Below are 17,625 nucleotides of genomic sequence, written 5' to 3' on the forward strand. Positions count from 1 at the left end.
GCTGATCAAATGTTTCAATAATGACTGAAGGAGAGCTGCTTGTACCTTGGTCTTTGTGCTGGTGTCTTGACATGCCAGTGTTTTTATTTATTCCATTTATTCCATTTGATCAGCCCAAAGTACAAAAAACCCCCCAAAAACAAGGTCTAGTTTCACGGCGATGAGCGACCGGAGTGCCAATCAATTAGTTAACAGACTTCATCAGTTCCAAAATCAAGATCACACCGGCAAGCTTTGTCAGTTGTCACTCGCGGCAGTACAAATACACTAGTACGGAAAGCTGCCGTTCACTTTCGGGGGGAGGAAAAAAAAACACAACAACACCGCATGCTTTCCGCCCCGAAAATCAGCTGATCGGGCATTTCAAGCCGTTTCAAGCGTGACTTCACTGAGCTGAATAGTGCAGGGTTGCCTGCGTGTTTGCTTGTTCCGGGTAGAAAAAACGCTGTCGACCCCGGCATCTTTTGCGGGGAGGGGTGAGGTGGGGTGGGGTGGGGTGGAGGAAGCAGTTTGCGAAGCAGCCGAAATGGGGGTGTCAAGCCCTACGGGGACCAGGGGAGCACTTCCAACAATGCCCGCGCAGCACCGAAGGCCCATTGGCACCCGCACCCCCCAACTGTTCGGCGGGCGAACGCCAGACCCGCTGCCGCACTTACAGCTGATCGGCGGCCGGAGGAGATTGTGGACGGGCGCAGAGGGTCCGCGTCAGCACAGACAGCTGATCGGCGGCTGAAGGAGACTGCGAGCGGCTGCGGAGGTTCCGCGCCGGCACAAACAGCTAAGGGGCAGCCGGGGACGTCTACCAGTGGTCACGCTGCGCGATCAACTGAGCGGCAGCTAGAAACAGCCGCCGACGGTCGCACGGGCCTCACGGGACTTTTCGGGTCCGATGGCGGCTTGGAGAGTGTGGGTGGCTGCTTCGCAGACCTTGCATGCCGCTACAACCGCCAGGTCTGCGAAGCAGCCACCCACACTCTCCAAGCCGCCATCGGACCCGAAAAGTCCCGTGAGGCCCGTGCGACCGTCGGCGGCTGTTTCTAGCTGCCGCTCAGTTGATCGCGCTGCGTGACCACCGGTAGACGTCCCCGGCTGCCCCTTAGCTGTTTGTGCCGGCGCGGAACCTCCGCAGCCGCTCGCAGTCTCCTTCAGCCGCCGATCAGCTGTCTGTGCTGACGCGGACCCTCTGCGCCCGTCCACAATCTCCTCCGGCCGCCGATCAGCTGTTGATGTGGCCGCGGAACCTCTGCAGCCGCTCGCAGTCTCCTTCAGCCGCCGATTAGCTGTTTGTGCCGGCGCGGAACCTCCGCAGCCGCTCGCAATCAGCTGTAAGTGCGGCAGCGGGTCTGGCGTTCGCCCGCCGAACAGTTGGGGGGTGCGGGCGCCAATGGGCCTTCGGTGCTGCGCGGGCATTGTTGGAAGTGCTCCCCTGGTCCCCGTAGGGCTTGACACCCCCATTTCGGCTGCTTCGCAAACTGCTTCCTCCACCCCACCCCACCCCACCTCACCCCTCCCCGCAAAAGATGCCGGGGTCGACAGCGTTTTTTCTACCCGGAACAAGCAAACGCTGCCCCAAAACTGGGGCGTTTCAAGCCATGGCTCCTCCGGCAACAGTCGCTTAAGCTGCAGTTCATCCGGTTCCCCCAGCCTTTCCAAATATTCCAGGCTGGAGCATTCACTCCCTCCGCAGTTCCTCCAGCCATTACGAGCCGTTTCTGGTTAAGTTCAAACAAATACAAGCAGATTCAAGCCGTGGCTCTTTCCGCCCCAAAAATCAGCTGATCGGGCGTTTCAAGCCGCGGCGTTTCAAAACAGCCACAATCTCCCGGCAAGACCTCCTCTGCAGTTCCTCCAGCCATTACAAAGCAACTCTGGTCAAATTCAGGCCGTTTCGGTCTAATTCAGGCAGATGCAAACAGATTCAAGCCGCGGCTCTTCCACCCGAAAATCAGCTGATCGGGCGTTTCAAGACGCGGCGTTTCAAAACGGCTTCAATCTCCCGGCCAGACCTCCAGCTGCCTCACCTGACAATCGGGGAGGGGAGGGGAGGGGGGGAGGAAGGAGGAAGAAACCAGCGCACCCTTCGCCCTTTTATTGTCGCAATCGAAGAGGCAGGAGAATGCGGGGTGGGGAGGGGAGAGAGAGAGAGAGAGAGAGAGTAGAAATCCCTATTTTCGGAGCCGAGAAGAGAAGCGCGGCTACAGCAGTCGCTAGAGTTCCCCCCAAGGGGGCGGAGAAAGAACTCTCGGAGCGTTTCTTTCGTAAATACGCGCGCAGGCACACACTCGCCCAGCCGCGCGCTTCGCCCAGCTTCTCGCGGGGAGTTTGCAAGCCCTTCGTTTCTCTTCAGGGCCGTCAGAAGGGCGAGCAAGTCTCTGCCCTGCCCTGCCCTGCCGTGGGGGTGGGGAGCCAAGCGCGCTTGACGTTCCTGGAAACGAGAAGGGCCTGCGGAGACTGACACCAACCCGAGTGCCCAAGCGGGTCTTCTCAGCGTCAGGCAAAGTAGCTCACATGCAAAACAAGCTCGGCAGAGGAGCCGGAGCAGCTCCGCTGCTGGGGGCGTGTCTCGGCCGGGCCTTGCAGGATCTGGGCCGGGCGCCTCTGCTCGCCGCTCCGGCTCCTCTGCCGGGCTTGTTTCGTGTGCGAGCTACTTTGCCGGCCGCTGCTGAGGGAAGATCTCTGGAGAGGAGCATAAGGTGAGCTGCTGCATTTCCCAGCCTCGGCTTATACTCGAGTCACCAACTTTTCCCACTTTTGGGGGGTAAAATTAGGGGTCTCGGCTTATATTCGAGTCGGCTTATACTCAAGTATATACGGTATATTGTTTAGGATAGTCAGAATTTCATTGTTAAACAACACAGCCTCTCTCAGGAAAAAAAAGTATATCAAAGCATTACTGCATTACTACTAAGAATGTGACTGTATATTCAACCACTGTTTCACAGTTCCACATGATTATAGCATCCCTTTACTATTCATTCTTTTCTTTCTTCTAATTTTATCCATTGTATCTTGATTACTTTACATAACCAGTTTGTCACATATTTAAAGGATGTTGGATGTCATAAACTGAAGGACTGCGGACCTCTGTATGTGAGTTTATTAAATATGCAGGAAATGTATATAGACAGAGATTATAGAATGCAGCTGTGTGGGTAGTAAACATTATTGGATATTTTCACCACTGATTTCTGAACTGCATTAGTTGCCAGTGTCTTTCTAGATGCAATTCAAGATGCTGATTGTCAGCTTTAAAGCCCTTCATAGCATGAGATCACCTGAATGACTGTCTTCTCTCAATTATTTCTATAATCCAGCAGATGGGCATGTCCTGACAGCCAAGAAATGTTTGCTGCCTTTTCTGCTGTAGTGCCTGCCTTCTGGAACATTCTCCCTCCAGAAATTAAGATGACTCCAACTCTGTTGGCCTCCTGTAAGGCCTTGAAGACCTGGTTATGGGTCTGGACCAGCAGTGCCAAAGTGTGTTAAGAGCTTATTTCCTGGTTAAATTAACATTTATGGATTATAATTTTTCTTGACTACTGTAGATATTTATTTATTGTATTCTTTTTGCAATTGGTTTTATCCAGAATCATTTATTTTAGATGAGCAGCCAGAGAAATTGAATAAATATTTTTTTTCAGATAAAAGTCCCATGAAACCAAATAAGATTCTTTTTCCTATGTAAAATTGCACTTGTATAGATTACACTACAATCAAATACTGATCATGACAATGTAAGAATTTCAGGATCTGTTTATTTTTACTTTTGTGATACACAGTTGGAAAAAAGAATCATGTGATGTACATAAAAAAATAGGTGCAAGTGTAATTACAATGTTGCAGCCACCATCTTGAGTTTTTCAACTATTACTTGTGGGCACTCTTGAAGGTTTCACAATGAAGAAACAAATGAGAAAATATAAGGAGAATATGAAATTGATTAAAAAGCCATAGAAATAGACTTCAGAATCTTAGATACGATTTCCTTGGTCCTCTCTTGCTATTTTTCTCATTTTCTCATTTTCAGGCAATGTATTGTATAAAAGAAAGGGTGGATTTTGTACGACTACACCATGACTGTTTGAATCCCTCTGACCATCTTGCACATGACTACTCCTGCAACTGAAATATGGTTTCTGAGCTCAGAAATGTAACAATAGAGATAATCAGTAAAATAGACACCAATACTGTGCTTGAGTTTTATTTTTAAAAAGTGTGAAGAGGGAAGGACTTGGGGCTAAGTTCTAAATGACTGGGTAATACCAGAAGAAAAATAAAAATGGTGAATATTCTGGATCAAAGCCGTTGTACTGTAATTAATCCCTTGTTAAGACCTCTATAGTCTATATAAGCAGATACCATTACCATTAACAGCTCTCTCTCCAGATAGTTGAACTCATGGAAACACCTTTATCATTTAGAAATACCTTTATTGCATGTAGAATAGCTTTCAGCATGGTAAGGTGCACTTAGATGATGTTTGTCAGTATTTCCAAGGTCAGAAAATGTCAGTGTCTGCACATGTCTGCTGTTATCACATGTTTGCTGGTTAAAGGAGAAGGAGAAGTCTCTAGGGTCAAAGGAGGAGCAAGTCCATCCCAGAAAGGGGAGGGAAGAGGAAATACATCATAGGGTAGGAGGGTCTGACTGCCCCAAAACAACCACGTGGTGGCAGCACAGTAAATGTTGCCAAGTGGTCAGGAGGAAGGGAACATGACCACACGTATAGATATGTTCATATGATAGAAACACTAACTCAATTCTCCCAAAAGCGGCTTCTGAGCAGCATACACTCATCCGTGTGGTAAATCCTGTCATTTGAGGCAGGAAAAATAACTTTCAATGCAGAATATAAAATAGCAAGAGAATAGTGATGAAAATTCTGAGTTGGCACATAGATGTGGCCAGGGAACATTCACGTTATAGGGGTATATTGATGCCAGTTCAAACTACAAGTTAATAAGCCTGTGTAGTTGGAATTCTGTTTTCCATTATGTTTATCTCAGGTCTCAGAATAATCACCTCTAAAACTGCCACCTTTATTTAAGTTCCTAACAAAATAGGTATTTTATAAAATCATTCATTGTTCTATGTCAAACAAAAGAACATAGAATAACAAGGTTGGAAGGGACCTTGGAGGTCTTCTCCTATTCAAACAGGACACCTTATACCTTGAATGGTTATCCAATTCTTTTTTTGAAAACTTTCAGTGATGGAGCACCCACAACTTCTTGAGGCAAGCCTTTATACTGCAACCATAATGCACTATCAGTTCACATGATCTTGATATTATGCCTTTATTGATGCATCTTAGGACTGCATTGACTTTTTTGGCCAATGGAAGAAATGGAAGAAAGTGGAAGAAGGGAAGAAACATTTTGTAGACTTCTTTTTGTAGAATAAATAAGAAACTAGTAAGAGACTTAGGGTACAAAAGAATGATAAAGAAAATAGTATGTAAATAAATGTATGAGAAAATCTTAAATTAACCATATGTATACATATCTTTTTAAAAAACATTTTTACCCTTCCCACTTTATACAAACTATGGAAGACTTACGTTAAATAAGATCTAAAACCATACAAATAGTGCATCAAAAAAGAAATAAAAGTTGATCCCATGTTATAATTATTCATTTCTCCAAAAGCTAGCTGGAAAAGCTATGTTTGTACAACCCCCTATAATTATCAGTATTTGAACCCAAATGTTCAATATTGGAAATATTGAAATAATTTTATTTTGGGGAGACACTAGAAAGATGTATGGGCACTAGAACATGGAAGCTTTTAGGACAGTAATTCGGAATTATTTGGTGACAGATCCATCTTTCAACTTCTTAATTTCTTCCAGAATGACAAGTGATGATGAAGTGGAGTTTAAAAATTAGAAACCCTGGTCCTGCCATCATCTGTTCCTTCTATATGGGAAAAAAATAATTCTGTACAGAATTGGGGAGGCAGCCATTGCACTCTGCTTTACCTTGCATGAAATGGTCATTGAGCACATGGTCTGTCCAATAGGAGAAGACATAAATCAGACAATAAAACACAGGGGCAACAACAACAATCCTCTAGGAAATGAAATGAGATCTTGCCTGGGCTCCATAGGGAGGAATTTCTTACCTGTGATCTAGAGGCTAGATCTATATTTATATCAATAATACCTAGATTACACATTTTAGGAATTTAGGAGAATTCCCTGACTGATAAAGAATTATGGCTGTATATTAATGAAATAATCCAATGCCTAAAATGTTATTGAAAATATTTTATTTTCAATTTTACTTTTGCATAGTTGATTTATATTACTGTGTTTTCCTATTAGGGGAAATATATAAAGAAAGATATATGCTTTGTAGTTGAAAAACAAAGAAATGGAAAATACTAGGTTACAAAGCCCATTATTTTCACAGATAATGATCTTTACCTTATTTTATGCTAAGTAGATTTATCTTCTCATCTAAAAAAGGATGCTCATTTTGGCTACCATATAAAAAGTGAAACAGCAATAATCAATAATAATCAAGAACAGAGTTAAAGACATAATGAAAATGTAAACTTAAGACAATAAAACCCATAATTATTTTTTTTTTAAATAACAAAAGCAATGTAATACATCTTTCATCCTTTAAGAAATGTGCTTTTAATGTCTAGCAACTGTGGCACAAACTTTCCCTGATAACTTTTTTAATGCCATGTGCTTATCTTCACTCATTCCTAACCCAGGGGAGAGGCAGTTTAAAGTTTCATTTAGATATTCCACTGTTTTCCCTCTTCTTACAGATTTGGCTGTGGATATAACCATCAACAATGTCATTCCTGATACTGTATAGTCATGGATGGAATATGCCCAACTCATATTGACTCATATCTGGGTTGCTGTAGACATGTCCTTACTTTCTGGAATTCTGGTGTAATGATGATATTTACCTCTTGCAGAAAGTGTCTCTATGTAATGGTGTCCTGTATTTTCCGAAGCATTCATAAGGTCTTACATAAGCATCTTATAATGTTCTATTTAATACTATTATAAAAGAATAATTTGTTGTTAGTTGCGAAGTCGTGTCCGACCCATCGTGACCCTATGGACAATGTTCCTCCAGGCCTTCCTGTCCTCTACCATCTCCTGGAGTCCATTTAAGCTTACTCCTACTGCTTCAGTGACTCCATCCAGTCACCTCATTCTCTGTCGTCCCCTTCTTCTATTGCCCTCAATGTTTCCCAGCATTAGGCTCTTCTCCAGTGAGTCCTTCCTTCTCATTAGGTGGCCAAAGTATTTGAGTTTTAGCTTCAGGATCTGGCCTTCTAAAGAGCAGTCAGGGTTGATCTCCTCTAGGACTGACCGGTTTGATCGCCTTGCAGTCCAAGGGACTCGCAGGAGTCTTCTCCAGCACCAGAGTTCAAAGGCTTCAATTCTTTGGTGCTCAGCCTTTCTTATGGTCCAGCTTTCACTGCCATACATTGCAACTGGGAAGACCATAGCCTTGACTATACGCACTTTTGTTGACAGGGTGATGTCTCTGCTTTTTAGTGTGCTGTCTAGATTTGCCATGGCTTTCCTCCCAAGGAGCAAGCGTCTTTTAATTTCTTGGCTACAGTCCCCATCTGCAGTGATCTTGGAGCCCAGGAAAATAAAATCTGTCACTACCTCCATTTCTTCCCCATCTATTTGCCAGGAATTGAGAGGGCCAGATGCCATGATCTTGGTTTTCTTAATGTTTAGTTTCAACCCAAGTTTTGCACTCTCCTTCTTCACCTGCAACAAGAGGCTCTTTAGTTCTTCTTCACTTTCTGCCATTAGAGTGGTATCATCTGCATATCTTAGGTTGTTGATGTTTCTTCCGGCAATCTTAGTTCCAACTTTTGATTCATCTAGCCCTGCCTTTCTCATGATGTGCTCTGCATATAAGTTAAATAGGCAAGGCGACAGTATACAGCCTTGCCGGACTCCTTTCCCAATTTTGAACCAATCAGTGGTTCCGTGTCCAGTTCTCACTGTTGCTTCTTGGCCCGCATATAGGTTTCTCAAGAGACAAATAAGATGGTCTGGTACTCCCATCTCTTTAAGAACTTGCCAGAGTTTGTTATGATCCACACAATCAAAGGCTTTAGCATAGTCAATGAAGCAGAAGTAGATGTTTTTCTGGAACTCTCTAGCTTTCTCCATGATCCAGCGTATGTTAGCAATTTGATCTCTAGTTCCTCTGCCTCTTCGAAATCCTGCCTGTACTTCTGGTAGTTCTCGATCCACATACTGCTGGAGTCTAGCTTGTAGAATTTTAAGCATAACTTTACTAGCATGAGAAATGAGTGCAATGGTGCGATAGTTTGAACATTCTTTGGCACTGCCTTTCTTTGGAATTGGAATGTAAACTGATCTTTTCCAATCCTGTGGCCACTGTTGAGTTTTCCAAATTTGCTGGCAAATTGAGTGTAGCACTTTTACTGCATCGTCTTTTAAGATTTTGAATAGCTCAGCTGGAATACTGTCACCTCCACTAGCTTTGTTGTTGCTCAGCTTTTCTAAGGCCCACTTCACTTCACATTCTAGGATGTCTGGCTCAAGGTCAGTGACCACCTCATTGTAATTATCAGGGACGTTAAGCTCATTCTTGTATAGTTCTTCTGTGTAATTTTGCCACCTCTTCTTAATCTCTTCTGCCTCTGTTAGGTCCCTGCCATTTTGGTCCTTTATCATGCCCATTTTTGCATGAAACGTTCCTTTCATCTCTCCAATTTTCTTGAAAAGATCTCTGGTCCTCCCTATTCTATTGTTTTCTTCTATTTCTTTGCAATAAAAGAATAATATGGACCATTAATTATAGTCACTGTGAAACATTGTAGAACATACGTTTTTGAACATGCACACTTTAATATTATGCCAAAATTACCTGAAATTTTCAAATAAAGAAACAAAAGAGACTTGCTAATCCATAACGTGAGCAGGGTTTTTATTTGCAAGCCAAGATTTATAGTTTCATACACTGTGTAAGATAACCAATTATCCCTTATTTAAACAACCACAATTAAACAAACTATTATAATATAATATGCAAGCACCACACTCCAGTGGCCTTAAAACTATTTTAGAGATAGCCAATGGAAGAGCTATTGTTTAGTTACTGTAATCCTTATAATATGCAGCATGAGAGGTTCATTTCTGTAATATGGGTTAGGTAGCAAATCTCACAGCTGAAACAGTATTGAGGACATAATTTAACAAGAACTTGGAAGACAGTTACACTTGAAAAAGAGAGATGATAATTAACTTACACCACTAAGAGTGTCAGTCAAGGATGTGAAAAATGTTATCTGAAGATGGATCTACTTCTTTTTTTAAAAAATGTTAGCAAGGGGGCTTACATGATATTTAGGCATCTCCAGGAAAAAATGGATGGATGAATTCATGAATGCATTGAAGATGTTCCTTGTCACAGAGCCTCCTAGAACTGAAGTTCCAATGAGCAGAGGAGCTTCCACTGATACCAGAGCAAGTACAAACAGGAACAAGAAAGAATTTATATATAGTGGATAATTATTATACTTTTCCAAGAAAGTAGAGAATTGCCCTGAATGATAGAATATTGAGAATGAAAAGAAGAAACTCATAAAATGAGCACAAAACAGCTGCTCTGAGGACATTAGAAATTTTTATATTTTGATTCTGTGTATATGCAAATGGAAATTAACTTCTATAATATATCTTCAAGTTCATTATTTAGAAAATTGAATTCTAAAATTTACAAGTTAATAAAGACATGTCAGTTTTATGCTCCAGGTTGTACTGATATTAATCTTTATTTTCTAGACCATCAAAAATCATAGAAATTAACTATCTCAAGGACTATATAGGTATACCTCCATTTGTGTGTGAATATGCATGTATGTGGGTGTTTGTGCAATATATATATTGTTGAGAAGCCTTGCATCATCCTGATTCTCAGTACAAGGCTTCTCAACAAACTCTATTCTTGACTTTTCCTTTTCCTTCTCCATCTTCTTATTACTGATACACATTAATTGAAATAGCTTTTGGAATCCAGTAGCTAATACAGGTGAAACTTGAAAAATTAGAATATTGTGCAAAAGTTCATTTATTTCAGTAATGCAACTTAAAAGGGGAAACTAATATATGAGATAGACTCATTACATGCAAAGCAAGATAGTTCAAGCCGTGATTTGTCATAATTGTGATGGTTATGGCATACAGCTCATGAAAACCCCAAATCCACAATCTCAGAAAATTAAAATATTACATGCAATCAATAAAACAAGGAGTCTACATAGAACAATATAGGACCTCTGAAAAGTATAAGCATGCATATGTACTCAGTACTTGGTTTGGGCCCCTTTTGCAGCAATTACTGCCTCAATGCGGCGTGGCATGGAAGCTATCAGCCTGTGGCACTGCTGAGGTGTTATGGAAGACCAGGATGCTTCAATAGCGGCCTTCAGCTCTTCCGCATTGTTCAGTCTCATGTCTCTCATCTTTTTCTTGGCAATGCCCCATAGATTCTCTATGGGGTTCAGGTCAGGCGAGTTTGCTGGCCAATCAAGCACAGTAATCCCACGGTCATTGAACCAGGTTTTGGTGCTTTTGGCAGTGTGGGCAGGTGCCAAGTCCTGCTGGAAAATGAAGTCAGCATCCCCATAAATCTCGTCTGCAGAAGGAAGCATGAAGTGCTCCAAAATCTCCTGGTAGACAGCTGCATTGACCCTGGACTTAATGAAGCACAGTGGACCAACACCAGCAGATGACATCGCTCCCCATATCAACACAGAATGTGGAAACTTCACACTGGACTTCAAGCATCTTGCAGTGTGTGCCTCTCCATTCTTCCTCCAGACTCTGGGTCCTTGGTTTCCAAATGAGATGCAAAAGTTGCTCTCATCAGAAAACAGGACTTTGGACCACTGAGCAACAGACCAGGTCTGTTTTTCTTTAGCCCAGGTAAGACGCTTCTGACGTTGTTTGTTGTTCAGGAGCGGCTTGACAGGAGGAATACGACATTTGAAGCCCATGTTGTGGGGTTGTTGAACCAACGAGATTTTTTATTTTTTTTATTTTAATTCCATTTATATCCCGCCCTTCTCCGAAGACTCAGGGCGGCTTACAAGCTTAGCAGTAGCCTTCATTCTATGTATATGCCTGCTTATTAGGGCTTTCACACACACCCCAAGCAGCATTATTACAAAGTTATCTTAATTTCCCCCAACAATCTGGGTCCTCATTTTACCAACCTCGGAAGGATGGAAGGCTGAGTCAACCTTGAGCCTGGTGGGATGTGAACCTGCACTAATTGCAGGCAGCTGGTGTTACTTAAGGAGGCATTAGCCTACTGCTCCACCAAGGCTCTCTGATGGTTCCGTCCTAGGCGCTTAATGGACCCTGAGAGGTTCCAGGCAGGTCTTGGGTCCCCACCTGCCTCCTTTGCTCACAGCTCGGCCAATGCCCTAGTGGAAGCCTGGGAAAAGGCAGCCACGGAGGCACTCAACCGAGTTGTACCCATGCGGCCCCTGACCCGGTGCAGATCCCAGTGGGCTCCATGGTTTTCTGTGGAGCTCTGGGAGATGAAGCGTTGGAGACGGGGCCTAGAGAGCTGTTGGAGATCCAGCCGGTCTGATTACGACTAAGGTCCTTTACAAGGTCTTATCTCGCAGCGATGAGGATGACAAGGTCTAATTACTTTGCTACCCTCATCACGTCCACAGATAACTGCCCGGCCACTCTGTTTAGGGTGACCCGCTCCCTCCTTAATCAGGAGGTGAGGGAGGAGCCCTTGCGGGGTCTTGCCGAGTAGTTTAGTCAACATCTGTCGGACAAAATCGCTCGGATCCGGACTGGTTTGGACTCCGACTGGGCAGAGTCTGACAATGAGGACATGGGTGGTCTTGTTGATGTTATCTGGGAGGAGTTCGATCCTGTGACTCCGGACAATGTGGACAGGATCATGGGGAAGCTGAGCTCCACCACATGTTTATTGGACCCGTGTCCCTCCTGGCTGGTTTATGCGGCTTGGGATGGGACATGAGGCTGGCTCCAGGCAGTGATAACTGCTTCCTTGAGTGAGGGTAGTTTTCCCGCCGCCTTGAAGGAGGTGGTGCTGAGACCTCTCCTCAAGAAGCCTGCCTTGGACCCATCTGTATTAAACAACTTTCGTCCGGTCTCCAACCTTCGCTTTCTCGCGAAGGTTGTTGAGAGCGTGGTGGCGCATCAGCTCCCTTTGTTCCTGGAGGAAACTGATTATCTGGACCCGTACCAATTGGGTTTCAGGCCCGGGCACAGCATGGAGATGGCATTGGTCGCTCTGGTGAATGATCTCTGGCGGGCTTGGGACAGGGGTTGTTCCTCTGTCCTAGTCCTATTAGACCTCTCAGCGGCTTTTGATACCATCGACCATGGTATCTTGCTGCGGCGTCTCAGGGGGTTGGGAGTGGGAGGCACGGTTCTTCAGTGGTTCTCCTCCTACCTTCTGGGACGTTCGCAGTCGGTGTTGGCAGGGGGGCAGAGGTCGACCTCAAGGCCTCTCGTTTGTGGGGTTCCTCAGGGGTCGGTCCTCTCGCCTCTCCTGTTCAACATCTATATGAAGCCGCTGGGTGAGATCATTCGTGGTTTTGGAGTTGGTTATCATCAGTACGCTGATGATACCCAGCTTTTCATTTTGACCCCAAACCACCCCAGTGATGCCCTCGACGTGATGTCCCGTTGCCTGGAGGTGGTCCAGGTCTGGATGGGGAGGAACAGGCTTCAGCTCAACCCTGACAAGACTGAGTGGCTGTGCGTGCCGGCATCTCGGGAAATTCAGATTATTCCACTTCTTACTATGGGGGGTGAGTTATTACCCCCCATAGATAGGGCTCGCAACCTGGGTGTCCTCCTAGATTCACAGCTTTCCTTAGAAGATCATATAGTAACTGTGACTAGGGGGGCCTTCGCCCAGGTTCACCTGGTGCACCAGTTGCAGCCCTATCTGGACCGGGATGTCTTGCGTACAGTCACTCATGTGCTCGTGACCTCTCGGTTAGACTACTGCAATGCCCTCTACATGGGGCTGCCCTTGAGGACCACTCGGAGGCTTCAACTGGTGCAGAATGCAGCCGCGCGAGTTGTGTTGGGGGTCTCCCGATACTCCCATGTTACACCTCTGATCCGTGAGCTGCATTGGCTTCCAGTTGCCCTCCGGGTGAGATTCAAGGTGCTGGTGATGACCTATAAAGCCCTACATGGCATGGTTCCGGATTACCTACGGGAGCACCTGCAGCCGGCGTCAACTTCACTGGTCAACTTCACTGGTCAACTTCACTGGTGCGCTCCCACAGAGAGGGCCTCCTCCGGGTGCCACCGGTCAGAGAATGTCGACTGGTGACCCCCAGGGGGAGGGCGTTCTCTGTGGGCGCGCCAGACCTGTGGAACCGCTTACCGGTTGAGCTCCGGATGGCTCCCGACCTCCGCTCCTTCTGACGTGATCTAAAAACTTATTTATTCAAACAAGCCGGCCTGGTCTGATGGGTTTGGGGTTTTAATTATAGATTTTAACTAATTTATTGTATCGGGCACAATTGTTTAATTTGTTTTTAATTTTTGTATCTTGTATTTTTGGTATTTATTGCCCTGTACACTGCCCTGAGTCCTTCAGGAGAAGGGCGGTATATAAATCAAATAAATATAAAATATGTCCAGGATCCGTCTGTGTGTGATGGCTCTTGATGCACTGACTCCAGCCTCAGTCCACTCCTTGTGAAAGTCCCCAACACTTTTGAATGCCCTTTTCCTGACAATCCTCTCCAGGCTGCAGACAATCCTCTCCAGACAATCCCTGCTGCTTGTGCACCTTTTTCTTCCACACTTTTCCCTTGCACATAACTTTCTATTAATGTCCTTTGATACAGCACTTTGGGAACATCCAACTTCTTTTGCAATTACCTTTTGAGGCTTTCCCTCCTTATGGAGGGTGTCAATGACGGTTTTCTTCACAACTGTCAGGTCAGCAGTCTTCCCCATGATTGTGATTCCTATTGAACCAGACTGAGAGACCATTTAAAGGCTCAGGAACCCTTTGCAGGTGTTATGGCTTAATTAGCTGATTAGAGTGGGACACTTTGAGCCTAGAATATTGCACCTTTTCACAATATTTTAATTTTCTGAGATTGTGGATTTGGGGTTTTCATGAGCTGTACGCCATAATCATCACAATTATGACAAATCACGGCTTGAACTATCTTGCTTTGCATGTAATGAGTCTATCTCATATATTAGTTTCCCCTTTTAAGTTGCATTACTGAAATAAATGAACTTTTGCACGATATTCTATTTTTTTGAGTTTCACCTGTATTTCCATCATAAATTAGTACAATTTCACTTTGTTCACCAATTTTCACTAACTTCTGTTGTGTAACTTAAAATACTTTTCATTGTCCTATTCTGTTTCACATGCCTCTGATGGCTGAGGTTGTGTTGTTTCCCAAAAATTGGAGACACTGTATTAGGCTCAGGCATTGTGAGAGCAGTTAAATTTGCAAAGTGACAGATGGCCAGATCTGTGGTCAATATGTGAGTTTCCTTGCTTAAAAGAAGATTGATTCAAGTCAGAGTTAGACTAGGAAAGTGAATTGGCTTCAGCTGGACGCCTACTGCAACCGGCCATGTTAGGCTACTTTGCTTGTGGCTTAATAGTTCAGTTTAAAAAAGCAGGGCTGTGTTGTGCTTTCCATGTTTCCCAAACCTTGCTGCTCCCATGACAAAATACAGGTACAAATACCAATTGTATCTGTTTTTGTATCATTGTATTGTATCACTGTATCATTTTTCTTGACAGTCTGTCTTTATCACTGTTGTATGAACTGCTTCCTTTATACAACATCAGACAGGACTCTGCTTAGAAAAATATATAAGACCTAGGTACCCTGCTCCTGTAAAATTTGGTCTTTATAAGAAATATTGCAAATTAGTGACAGAAAAGACAGAAGTTTTTTTTATTACTATGGAGTGGTAAAAGAAAAAGCCTTAGAGTCCACACTACCCAGATAATGATGGGCTTTTCCCAAACCATCAAGTCCAGTCTCAAGAGGACATCTCAACACAGGACTTGGTTTTTGTCTCAGAACAAATGCAATATGATTTGAGAATGGAGCACATTATCATTTGTTCTTTTTCCCGTTCATATCACTCTCTATACAGCTGACCAGTGCTAACAATCCTGCAGTGGTGATCGACCTATTCATTTGTTCATGGTTTCCTGAATTTACTGGCCTACAGCTAGGGCACAAGTATGATTATAATTTTTGGCAAGTAAAACTGGTGTCTATCAGCAAAATGATTTTTTAAAACCAAAATAGGCCTTCTGATTGTACTGAAAACTGGCCAACTCAGTCCTCACTTGGTAATAATGGCTGCTCAATATTGTCAGACATTGCTCATGCCTGCAGGTCTCTTTCTGATAGGTATAAAGATAGATGATCCAAGGGCCATATACATTTTGCTACTAAAGACTGCCAGGATATACAAACATTGATGACTGCTGGTACACCTTCTCCCAAACATTCTACAATAAAATAGCCATTTAGTGGGCACTTCTGGGCACAGTCATCCTCACCTAATTGTCCAACCCGCTCTCATGAGGCCCATAGCTATAGCAATGTCTCATTTCCTTATGTATTTTCTCTGGTAGGAAGTCATCAGCCTCACCAGCTTCAGTTCAAAATAAAAGAACAAATTACATGTTGTGCATATATTCCTATGGAGTATGTTTGGTCATCATTCTCTAGATGAATGGTGTTTGTGGCCTGTTTTGTGAGTTTTAAATTGGGTTGTTACCCGTTTTTAAGGACATAATGAATGCATGAAGTACATCTAGTAAGGGAAAGCCACAGCATCTAGACCATGAACAGCAGTGGGAAACAACTAGCCAGCTTTGATGATAAGGTAAGATAACATGATGAGATGAGATGAGATGAGATGATGAGATGAGATGAGATGAGATAATTTTTATTGTCATTTTTTTACAATGGGCACAACGGCACACATCAAAAATGAAATTTAGTTGCCCGCTCTCAAAGTGAAACACATAGATGACACACACCTAAAACATACTATAAACAACATATGTATAGACCCACACCCCTACATATACATAACAATAAAATATTAAATACTGTCCATCTTGAATATATAACGGAAGGAGGAAGCCTGAGAGTTCACAAGGTTAATGCTGTATGGAATGAAACTATGGTTGAATCTGGATGTTCTGCTATGGATACCACGAAGCCTCCTTCCAGAAGGTATTAAGGAAAACAGGTTGTGAAGAGGATGAGTAGTGTCCCAGATAATCTTATAGACCCTGTTCAAACAACACTTCTGTGCTATGTCCTGGATGGGAGGTAGGGAACTGCCAATGATCTTTTCTGCCATCCTCACCACTCTCTGCACTGCCTTCCTGTCTGAAGCAGTGATGCTTCCAAACCAGACTGTGATGCTGTATGACAGGATGCTCTCAATTGTAGAAAGTGGTCAGAACAGGGGAAAAAAGATGAGCTTTTCTCATGCGATGCAGAAAGTGCAGGTGCTGCTATGCCTGCTTCACCAGTTTCTCACTGTTGAGCAACCAAGCCAGTCTACTCGTTAGCTACACACCCAGGAATTTGATGCTGGTAACCATCTCCACAGGTGAATCATTAATGCACAGAGAAGTGCGGCTGTGCCTGCATTTTCTGAAATCGACAATGATCTCTTTGGTTTTTCTGGTATTTAAAACTAGGCTGTCTTCCTTACACCAGTTCACCAACCCCTCAACCTCGTTGTGGTAAGCTTCCACACTGTCATCATGAATAAGGCCCACTACTGTTGTATCATCTGCGAACTTCACCATATGGCTGGTGGCAAACCTAGCACAACAGTCATGAGTCAACAGGGTGAACAGCAGCTGACTTAGGACAAAGCCCTAAGGAGAACCTGTGCTCAAGAAAATGGTATTAGAGGTATTTGTTCCAACTCACACATATTGAGGTCTGTTGGTAAGAAAATCAAGAATCCGGTTGCACAAAGGGGTGCTTAAGCCTAAATAAAATAAAATAAATAAAAGAGATAAATAAATAAAATAAAAGAAATAAGAGACCACGCAATTGTACCATGCTTGTGTGGAACTGTCATGTACTTGACCAGTCAATTCAACAGGTCAAACAAAAAGGAAGGGGAAAAAAGAGAGATTTTGAAGAACTGATTCCCTCCCACAAGCAAGTCCTGAACAAGGGGATGAGCTAATACCAGGGTGCTGTGACAAGAAAGTCAAATGCAAAGCCCAGTTTTCTAGCCAGTCAGAGCCACCAGCTCATCACAGAGAGCAGTTTGCCCAATGGACCCCAACTATCTGACCACATGTTCTGGCAGAAGGTACAGAAGATACATCAGAAAACTCTGGCAGCTTTCCTACAGTAGACCCCCCAGGATCCCACAACCAAAATATGGGTGGTGGGCTTGCGGCTATATCATTTGGGACCAGTTGCTGGTCTGTCCCTGCTCTGGTGAGAAGGCTGAATTAAAGACAACCATCATTCTGGAAAGGCAATGTCGAAACACCTATAAAAGCCACCACAGTTGCTGCGTATTTGAGGGGGCTTCCGCTTTTCCTC

The sequence above is a fragment of the Vipera berus genome, assembly GCF_964194415.1.
Source record: "Vipera berus genome assembly, chromosome: 3".
Classification (NCBI taxonomy): domain Eukaryota; kingdom Metazoa; phylum Chordata; class Lepidosauria; order Squamata; family Viperidae; genus Vipera; species Vipera berus.